The 10,093-nt window shown below is 40.5% G+C and overlaps 1 non-coding gene across 1 annotated transcript; it reads left to right on the forward strand.

The window, feature by feature from the left end:
* Positions 1-1,439: 1,439 nt before the first annotated feature.
* TRNAM-CAU (transfer RNA methionine (anticodon CAU)) lies at positions 1,440-1,512 on the forward strand. Its single transcript has one exon. It is a non-coding gene; the product is annotated as a tRNA-Met (tRNA).
* Positions 1,513-10,093: the final 8,581 nt, after the last annotated feature.

Raw genomic sequence — 10,093 nt, forward strand, 5'->3', positions numbered from 1 at the left:
ACCTAACTGACGTATGAGTGTAGATGGAATTGGGATTTGGGATTATTACCTTAGTGCTGTTAACTACGTTTGAACTGACCTGAACGGACCTGAGGTGGTGTGGGTGGATCCGAGTGCTGGAACTTATTGAACCTATCTGGCACTCAGTGACCTTGAACTTCCTTAATACACATTACGTGGTTTAATTGCACCAAATTGGGCCTGAATGACTTTTAATTGGCGTTAATTCTCCCAAACTGACCTGACTCAGTTAATTTTATGGACCTGAAAAAGAAAAAGAAAAGAAGCAGTATCTTTCATGACATAAAAGGACCTGAAATGATGTGCTTTGAGCTGGATGGATATGAATAATCAGAATGGACCCCAAGCAGCTTGAAATAATCGTATGACTAATTTATTCACAATTTGGCCACAGATATAAGATAATTATAGATATATCCACTGTTTTGTTGACGGTTATGTCGCAAAATTTTTAAACAATAAAGAATGAACTCACGAATGGCAAAAGTTGTTCCTCCAAAGGAATATAGGTAAAAAGAAAGCCAGAATCAAGATCCAGTCGTTTCGGGATGCCTGGGCACTGTGCGTTTAGTAGACTGGGAGACATAGGCAGTGGAAATGAGAGACTGAGGAAGACAGTTCCAGAGGCGACCAGTTGCATTAGAAAGCTGGACATGAAAGGGATGAGAGTGTGTAGCAAAACGGGTGTTGCATGCCCACCGAAATGTGCAGAGAATGAATGAAATACGGAGAACAGAACAGTTACCAGGAGAGAGAGAGAGAGAGAGAGAGAGAGAGAGAGAGAGAGAGAGAGAGAGAGAGAGAGAGAGAGAGAGAGAGAGAGAGAGAGAGAGATATGCCACACTGTAATGAAGAAAGATGGTGAAAAGAGTCCGTGAGAGGCGAGTTTGAGGTATGCTGGTAGGTTATAATTATACAGGTTATAATTATACAGGCCCGACAGAGGCACGCTGCTGCCCAACACGCTTCTTCCTATGAGCTTATGCGGTAACATTTGAATTGTGGTTGCACTACATTTGCTTAAACAGTCTTCAGAGTTTGTGGGTAATTAATCGCGTGTAATAATCTTGTTATCGTGTCATACTGTTCATCTGTTGTTATAATTGTGTTAATTCATGATTATAATGCAGTGTGTAGACTATAAACTGATATTCATAACAAGTTAAAAGTCGAATGCAGTTTAATTACATCATGCATTTTCATTGGCATACGGTTCATAACAAGTTAAAAGTCGAATGCAGTTTAATTACATCATGCATTTTCATTGGCATACGGAAATTGAGTCACGCAAACTATTCAGTTCATGGTATAAACAAAAGTTTGCAATTAACTGGAAACAAAGTTATGTGCAGGAAGTCTTTACTTGGAAGTCATTGATTTTCCTTGGTTTTTCTCTTCGGTTTATCCCTAAGTTTTAAGCCTCGATGGCGCAGTAGGCAGCGCGTGAGTCTCATAATCTCAAGGTCGTGAGTTCGATCCTCACTCGGGGCAGTTCCTTTTCTCTTAACATTCTCATCAAAACAGGTACTTAAAACTTAACATTGTTGCCAGTAAGTAAAGTTTCTTAGGTCTGGCCACAGCAGCTGTATCTTGCCAATGAACGGTTCCCTGTATAAACATAATCCCTCCACGTGAAAAAATCATGACAGTGCGAGGCTAAGGCACTATCAGATTATACTGTACTTGAAACTATCCACGTGTTGCAGGTCGAACATTATTGAATTATCCGTCCGACTCTGTTGACCCGCGTCCAGCTTGAAGGATGTCTGGTTGGGGAAGTGCACTGTTTTGGTACTGTATTGCCCTCGCTCTAAATTTGTCTATTATGATGCTCGTTTTAGGAATCAGGTCCTCAGAGTATTACACAAAACCTACGCATTAGTCCCCACCTTAGGAGAGATTGGTCTTGAAGGCTTGGATATTCTCTGGTATCAGTCTCCACAATTCTGGCGCTGTCCCGAGCTGAACAAAATCGTCTGGAGATGGCAGAAGTAAAACAGGTAAATATGTCATCGAACTTAAAGGACTAAAATTTCGTTGGTGATTTCCCAGTACCAGTTGCATGCCAATGGTTGTGATATTTTGAGACGCTGCCACGACTTACAGGCCACATTGTTGTTGGCTTTGGAAGACTTCGTAAGACATCCTTCTCGGCGATTTATCCGGTCCATACTCCATCGCATCGTTTGGTACCGCGTATGTTACTGATGCAAACGGCGTCGATATTAAAAGTGTATAAGTAACACAGAATATAGTATGATGACATTATAATAAGGTAAATATATCGCATAGGAAGAAGCACTACAGTCTTCTGTTTTAATGAGAATGATATTGTGGAAATGAGGTGAACAATATAGGACCACTTTCTAGGCAGCCTAGGCCACTTTGTAGCAGCATTTCCTAACGTTTTAAAATGCGCCCTACAGTACATCTGGTATTTCTTGATATTTATGTATTTCTGTTATCGACGTAGTAATCCTTAGTAACGAACGAGGATAAGGAGATAAAATGCCCCTCCCCCCCAAAAAAAAGGCAGAGGAAAGAGGTGCAGCGAAATTTCCTTCATGCCACTTAGAATATGATTAACTAGCATGGGTACCCAGCGTTGCCGGGCCAAAAAGGCGAACACTCTAATCCTATTTGTTCTAGTTCAATTTTTCTTTCTACTCCAGAACGACCATGTACCTCTTATGCTTTTCAAGAGGGACTGTAAGTGGTCCAGGAACTTTCTATTTCAGCTTTCGCAGACCAAAACACAGTATTTGTGCGAACTTGTTTACTGTTACCGGTGACCTCAAATGACCTCCGACCACTGACCTCAAATAACCTCGGAGGTCAGCCTCACATAGCCTGTGTCATAATTGGAAGTCATGTGAGTCTCCGTGACAAAAATTGGGCTGCTGGGTTCAGTCGTTCGAGCGTGCATTACGGATGACCTTTAATGACCTCCGACCAGTGACCTCAAATGACCTCGGAGGTCAACCTCACATAGCCTGTGTCCGAACTGGAGGTCATGTGAGTCCCCATGCCAAAAATTGGGCTGCAGGGGTACCCGGCGTTGCCCGGGCCAAAGCAGGCGAACACTACCGGTGACCTCAGATGACCCAGATCTGAATTTTGACCCCCCTAAAACTATCTTTGGGTCACCCTGATTCAGAATATATATGAGTCTGGGGGGTATCTGGCCCTTGGTGTGGGCATGATTGATGGACAAACAAACAAACAACGCGGCTCTATTTTATATATATATATATATATATATATATATATATATGCGGGGTTGCTACAGTAGATTAACATTAAAAGTTTGTTAGTCATGAAAAAGTGCTATGGAAGTGATGTAAAGTCATAGAATTGTATTATTCACTCACTGAGATATATGTAAATTAAACTTCAAAAGGGGGGGAAAAAAAGGCTAAGTCAAGGTAAAAGGACTATAGCATCTTCCTGTTATGATTCACTTTTTATAATACACCTCAGTGTTCTCTTGTGTGTCATTTACATCATTATAATATCGACACAGTCTGCAAGACAGCATACTGGAGAATAATAATGTCCACAGTACAGAAATAAGTGAGCAGGAAAAAGGTGCTGGAGTTTGCTTAGCCATGGCCAGTGCGGATCAATGTGTACGTGATGCACACTACTGTTGAGATCACGTCGCCCCGGCACAGGGTATTGATAATCACGTAATAATAGCATGGCTGGTGAGGGATTTAATGAGGCTTAGGCTGGAGGCGGCGAGTTGGCTGCTTGCACACTCCATTTCATCAGCTAATATAAGGGTTACGAAGTTTTAGGCGTTAGTAATCGATTTAATCAGATGAGAGAGAGAGAGAGAGAGAGAGAGAGAGAGAGAGAGAGAGAGAGAGAGAGAGAGAGTGAGAGAGAGAGAGAGAGAGAGAGGAATGATTGGGGATTCTGCTTGGTAAGTACCTTAAAGAATATTAGAATAACGCTAGTATGGCATGTTTATATAAAAACTGTGACGCTGCAGGTCTGTATTCCTCCATACCTGGTTCACTGCAGCACCAGATCTTCCCCTCTGAGGGCGTGTTTCTGTTTCTGTGCTTCAGGGTCATGTGAACGTGAATTCGGTGGGCTGCAGGCTTAGGTTACTATTCTGAAGTCCCCTGTCCTCCTTTTGGGGGATAGGAAGGGAGTTGGGGGACTTTTGCAAATCCGGGCAGGAGTTATATCGGTGCCACCACGTGAAGGCGTCCCTCTCCAGCGCCTAGGAGGAAGTATGAAGTCCACAATTAACCTTTGCCCATACTGGCAGAGTACGAGTGGGGAAGGATTGTTGTTGTTGTTGTTGTTGCGCCTCCAGATTCATCTGAAATGTGAACCCGGTGGACTGCAGGCTTAAGATATCTTTCGTTTGTAGTCGAGCATTCTCCTTTCGGGGGATAGGGAAGTAGTTGAGGGACGTTTGTATAACTGGGCAGCTCCACTACCCGATCATATCGGTGTCACGTCGTGAAGGTGTCCCTCTGTAGACCTGCCGGAAGATGCATGTGAACATCGAAATGTTGTAGTGACTATATTTGTGTGCATCAAGGTGTGTATATGTCATCAGCAGAGCATACAGGATGCCAACATACGGAACCATATGAGATGGTATATTGTTAGAAGTGGCATACGCATTTTTATGTGTATGCTGCGGTTATTTATCCTCTGAATCAGGTGAACTCCTTTAATCTTCCTGGTATCTTTTGATGATTTAATGCAGCTTAGGGAAGTGGTTTCACACTGGAGGGGTTAAAACCTTCAATAATCTCGTCACTGCTAGGGGTCCCTATTGAATGGAATACAATCGTTTGGTGATGGCAAGTATTAAAATGAGAAGACGTGGTTAGTATCAGTGGAGATAATAACATTCTCAGGCTCCCCTATTCACTCATCGGAAGAAATTTACTGTAGTCAGCGGGAGGAAAACACTGGTTGTCACGACCAATAGAGAATTTATGGTGACAGTTTTGCCACTAAGACTTCAGTGACGCTAATCTTGTTGATGAAGCGAGTAGAATACTAGAATTGCTCCGACCATAAGAAGTTTAAACAGAAGGTGTGTAATTTAAGACCGGAGAATTCACCTTTTTAGATTTAGAATTTACTGTGTTCTCTGTTGATACATGAGTTTGCTCACACTAGGGGACGTAGTGTTAGTACTAAGAGTGCGATGATGCGCACAGGTCCTTAGTTTTTTAGTGTCTGTGGCATGTGATAATGAAAAAATAATAATATTTCATTTAGTGTACATGTCATCGCTAACTTCTGTAATGTGGAATGCAGGCTAATGGCGTCTAGCAGTCTCAGGTGTTCCATAAATGACCATCAGTAATTTGGGGTTTACTACTACACACTTCGTCTCATCGGTACGGCCTTGAATGGTGTATTGGAGGTTAGTTGTAGTTCCTTAAACCTCTTCAGCCTAAGGTCATGATTTTTAGTTTATCATTATTGCTACAATTAGACATATTATATTCAGCTGAAGGGAGCGGATAGTTATAAAGGGGGGCCTAATGTACCCAAAACCTAATCACTCAAGTTCGAAAACTATTCTTGAGCGAATAATATAGGTTGGAAATAGCAAGAATAAAATGAAAGACGTCGCGCTGCAAGGATACGGTGTCTCGAATCCCTAGTCAGAATTATCTGTCATTGAAATAATTACTGTGTTTGTGTTGAGTTTTTAAATATATTTAATTACAGCGCGATTTGTTTTTAAATGTATAATAAACTGGTTACAGTGATAGGACTGTATATATCTGAAAGTTAAGAGGAGAGGCTAACGTATATAGATAAAGTGCTACTCTTTAATCAGAAATGAATCTGGGACAATCTGTGATACCTAGATGGTTCAGTTTTTGTGGTTATTATTTACCAAATAAATTTAATGAGCTTTAGGAAACAAAATACCTTGAATTATTGCTACTGAATAATTATTACAGAAAGGGGTAAAACCATACATATAAATAAGTTAACAATACATTTATGAAAGATTACTTTAATAATTAAGAACTGGCATTCATGACTGACGTCACTAGATGGAGTGGAAAAGAAAAGGAAAGATTCTATAGCGAGGACATTTACGTCAGTACCACCAGTTTTAACTTTGCTGGTGTGGAAGAAAGACGAACTTTTAGTACATAATATTAAGGTCGTCTGAGTGAAAACTTCCTACATCGATAAACATCTCGAGATAAGTTTTACTTAGCTTAGTGAGGGTTATTATATAATTAACCGTTACTAAATTGGGATTATAACCTATTACTCTGTTGTATAGCCATATGAAGGTTCGTAAGGAAAGAGGTAGTTTGGTACACCGCCGTTCAAACACCGATGTATCGTTACCACGCAGGTTAATTACATTATTAATTAGGTGTGCAGAACGCTGATCGTGGGGATCAGACAGGGCCGGCCTGGCTCCCTTGTCACCTTGAATTAACCAAAGACATCATCGAGGCGTGGGCTGTGGAGTTGCAGTGCGTGAGGCGTTGAGGAGGCAGATGCAGTGGTCTGCCTGGTCAGGGTTTTGATGCTGGACGCCGAGCTCAAATCCAGGCACGTGATCGGTGAAGAAGGAAATAATGACCAGTGGCGGTGGACAAGACGACCAGCTGGAGACCGGGGTAGGAGGAAGTAGACTAAACAAAGCAGGGAGACAGATAACTGTGGATCATGCAAGAATAAAGTATATTAGCGAGAGAGTTAGCAGTGATACGTAATTTATGTGAAATGTGATAGATTGTGAGGGAATTACCAAAGAGGTGTATAAGTTCTTCAGAAATGAAGTTAGTTTTGTGCACTGGTATTGTTATTTAATATCGTGGCAGAGAAGGTGCTGTCACATGTGACAAAGCTTTCGAAAATGCAAGATAAAGTTGAGGCAGGGATGGATATCTTGGAGAGAGATTCTGTTGAGAAATTCAAGGAAATGAAACCAGAAATGACAAACTTAAAATCTGAGTTTTGTGATAATATGAGGGAGAATGTTTGATGAAGTACAAATAATTGTGAGCCGTATACTCTAGGATAAACTGTATGGTGAAGTGACGGCAGAGTTGGCTAATTCTTACCGAGATGTGCAACAATCAGAGGCAAGAAAGGTATGTGTTGGTACTGCACATGCACACAGGGATGACAGGAAAAGATCTGGTAGAGAAAACTGCAAGTCAGGTTCAAAGCCGCCTAGACAAACAGAATAACCTGATGTTGTTTGGAGTGCCAGAGGAGATGAAGGGAGGTATGAATCTTGCCATCAGATCTTAGATAATTCGACATGATAAGTTAGTGTTACAGGAGATGTGGAGTGAGATGGGCCTGACATACTACAACAGTGACATCGAAGATGCAAGGAGAATTGGTAAGTACAAAGTATTTACTGATAATGGAGCCGGAAATAGAAACCTAACCAATTCTTGTAACATGTAAAAGAGGTATAAAAGGGAGGATTTTGAGAAGTTTAAGTTGAAAGAAGTGGAAAATGATGTACTATATTCAGAAAAGTGGGAGTGATTCATGTCATGATAAGGGACGAAAAACAGAGTGACAAGAAACTTAGACAGGAGGTCAAGAGGAAGCATGAAGAGGAAATGCAGTTGGAGAAATACTATGTAATCAGAGGAAACCCATGGACGAGGTACTGCACCTACTCAAAGTGAAGAGAAGGGATGAGAAATCCAAAGTAGGCCAAACAAAAAATGCAGTAGTAATGATGTTGAGAGAGGCCAGGTAGAGGTCTTCTAACTGTATAAAATGTAAATAATCTCAAATTGTTGTTTACAGATGCTGATACATTTACCTTTGATAAAATTTAGTGCGTTAAAGACTAGAATACAGAATGTGGACGTACCCCCACATGTAACTAGTATTTAGGAACTGAAACCAAAAAAATTTTCAGTTTGAGAGAAACTTAGGGGAATATAACATTACAGGTTGTGAAGTGTTCAGAAGAAATTTATTCAAGGAGGAGGGTGGCAGACGTCTGCTTTTGGATATCAAGAAGGATATTTCATATAAATTTGTGAATCTTGAGACGGACTTCTGTGAGTTCATGTGTGTTGAGATCAAGGGTGAGATAGTGATCTTGTAATTGCCACAGTATACAGAAGCCCTACCAATGGCATGGAGAACATTGAAAACAATTAGAAATAATGCAAAAAATTAGCGACTTAGGTTCAAGACACAAACTAATCATAGTAGATTTTAATGAACCCAATACTGTATAAACCGGGAGAATTACGCAGTCATCAGAAGAAAATTTTAGTCGCTTATTTATTGAAAAGATTAGAGTCTGTTACTTTATACAACATGTGCATGACGTAACAAGATTTAGGAGAAGTGATCCGAGTAACACACTCAACCTAAGTTTTAAGGACGATGAATGTGCTATTGAGGATTTACAAGCATCTGGCCCAAATAGAGCAAGTGACCACGCTTCTTTACAAGTTAAGTGTAATATTGACACCCAGGTGAGGGAATGCAAAAGGGTCATGAACTTGTACGAGAAGGGAAATTATGAGAAGTTAAAAAAGAAATTATCTGGAGACTGAAGAGAGTTTTTAAATGATTAGGTCATTGAGAGATTGTGGAGCAATTTCAAGGACAAGTTTATGATGGCAATTAATATATACAACGCAAAGAGTTTAAAGGAAAACAGACTCTGAGAAGAAGAAGAACCAACAAGACCTTACCCATGAACAGAAAACTGTGCGCCCAAATTAAAAAGCAGACTCAGGATGAAGCTAAAGAAGATGAAAGGAGAGGGTGGTGTCAGTGTCTGTGAAATGAATGAAGTGCCGGTGGAATATAGGAGAACGAACAACCAAGCAAGAAAAGAGACTAGGAACCAGACTAAGACCTGGAAGTAGACAATTTTACAACAGGCAAAGGAAAACCCAAAAGTATTTTGGAAGTATGTCCAATCTAAAACCAAATCAGCAACATCGGTGCTTGAATTGCATGTTGATGAAGAAAAAAAAAAGCAAGACAGAGGAGACAAGCAGAAAGTTGTGTTGGCAAATTATTTCAGTGGTGTACTTACACAGGAGCCAGAGGGAAACTTGCCTGAGATACAGACAGGGCCAGTACCTGAGCAGGCAACAATGCAGATCAGCAAGGCACAGGTTGAGGGAGTCATAAAGAAACCCAAAAGGAACAATTCACCGGGGCCTGATGGTTTTCACTTCAGAATTATAATCGAGGTCATGGACAGATTACTTGAACCTCATCAGATCAACTTTCAATGTTCACTTGACTACCAGCTGTTTCCAGTAGACTAGCAAAGTGCAAATATAACAGCAATTTCCAAAAAGGGAGATTAAAGTGAGCAGGGAAATTACAGATCTGTCAGCTTAACCAGTGTAATATGTAAAATTATGGAGTCAGTTTAAAGGGAAAAAAAAAAAGATTACAGCATGTGCAAGAGAACAGTCTGTTAAGTAACAAACAACTTGGGTTCATACAAAGAAGATCAACAGTGCTGCAGCTTATTCAGGTGATAGAAGAATAGACCAAGATTTTAGATGATGGGACTGTGGTTGGCGTAGGTCACTGCGACTTCATGAAGGCGTTTGACACTGTACTACACAGGCGGCTGTTAGAGAAGTTAAAAAGCTATAATATCATTGGAAACATCCTAACATGGATAAAGTCATTCCTCAGTGACAGACAACAATGTGTGATAGTAAACAGGAAATTTTCAGGATGGAAAAAGGTAGATAGCAGTGTGCCGCAAGGTTCAGTCTTAGGACCCTTACTATTAGTGGTTTACATAGCGAAGTTTACTTGTATGCAGACGATACCAAAATATTTAAAAGTAGACGATGATGAGGATTCTTGTAAGTTACAAGAAAATATTGAGCAGATGAGGAAATGATATGAAAAATGGTCACTGACATTTCACCCAAAGAAATGTAAATCTATGAACATGGAGCACCACGGCACAGAAAATCAAATATGAAATGCATGAGGAAATGAGCGAAAGTTTTTCAGAGAGGGACCTTGGCGTTATAATAGACAACGAGCTCAGTTTCAGTGAACACATGGCGCAAAAATAAACAAAGCC

The sequence above is a fragment of the Coenobita brevimanus genome, chromosome 23, assembly GCF_032717465.1.
Source record: "Coenobita brevimanus isolate Jiangsu-jjx chromosome 23, ASM3271746v2, whole genome shotgun sequence".
Classification (NCBI taxonomy): domain Eukaryota; kingdom Metazoa; phylum Arthropoda; class Malacostraca; order Decapoda; family Coenobitidae; genus Coenobita; species Coenobita brevimanus.